The sequence below is a fragment of the Seriola lalandi genome, unplaced genomic scaffold, assembly GCF_002814215.2.
Source record: "Seriola lalandi dorsalis isolate HSWRI2012SDOR001 ecotype SW California unplaced genomic scaffold, Sedor1 jcf7180002054887, whole genome shotgun sequence".
Classification (NCBI taxonomy): Eukaryota; Metazoa; Chordata; class Actinopteri; order Carangiformes; family Carangidae; genus Seriola; species Seriola lalandi.
The window spans coordinates 11,091-11,704 of NW_019525439.1; the positions used below are offsets into that span (position 1 = coordinate 11,091).

The window sequence follows — 614 nt, forward strand, 5'->3', positions numbered from 1 at the left end:
ATTTATCATGAGATCCTGATCCATCCTGTCACTGTGATGACATCATTTCTATTAGAAATCCTTCATCCAGTCACTGCTGCTGTGCCACCTGTTAAAACTTGTGCACAGCCTCATTCTTAAAGCGTCCTGTGGAGTTTTCTTGTAACAAACACAAGTTGTGTTCACGCTCAGTGTTTCTCACCAAAACTCACTGTGTGTTTCACTGAGCTCTCACTAATGTGTTGAGTGTGTTTCCTTCCTCATGAAACATTTCAATCATGAATTGTTCACAGCTGCAGTCTTCTTCTTCTCTGCCTTTGTTGGTGCATTGTGGGATATCTTGGCTGGTTAGCTCCACTTTGTGTCTTCATCTTATTTGCTGTGACATTTGTTTGTGCAGCTTGAGAGTCAGAGACTGAAAGTGTGTGTCTCACAGCAGAACTGATATCAAATGGAGAAAACACATGATGAAATATTTTCTCCATGTCTCCTCCTGCTCTGGATCATTACAAGATAAAGACTCCAGCTCCTTTTCCTCTGTGGTCAATGTACATCCATACATACAAGCCTCCATCTGAACACAGTAATCAGACAGTCTGTGTATGAGCCATGTAATGTCCATGTGTGCATGCTGA

General features: G+C 41.9%; 1 pseudogene across 1 annotated transcript in view; it reads left to right on the top strand.

Moving 5' to 3' along the window:
- LOC111671864 (protein NLRC3-like) overlaps nucleotides 1–614 on the top strand; it is a 13,618-nt pseudogene that overhangs the window by 11,084 nt on the left and 1,920 nt on the right. Inside the window, exon 8 of the transcript XR_015438659.1 lies at nucleotides 380–386. The product of XR_015438659.1 is annotated as a protein NLRC3-like (transcript). The remainder of the gene's footprint in view (nucleotides 1–379; nucleotides 387–614) is intronic.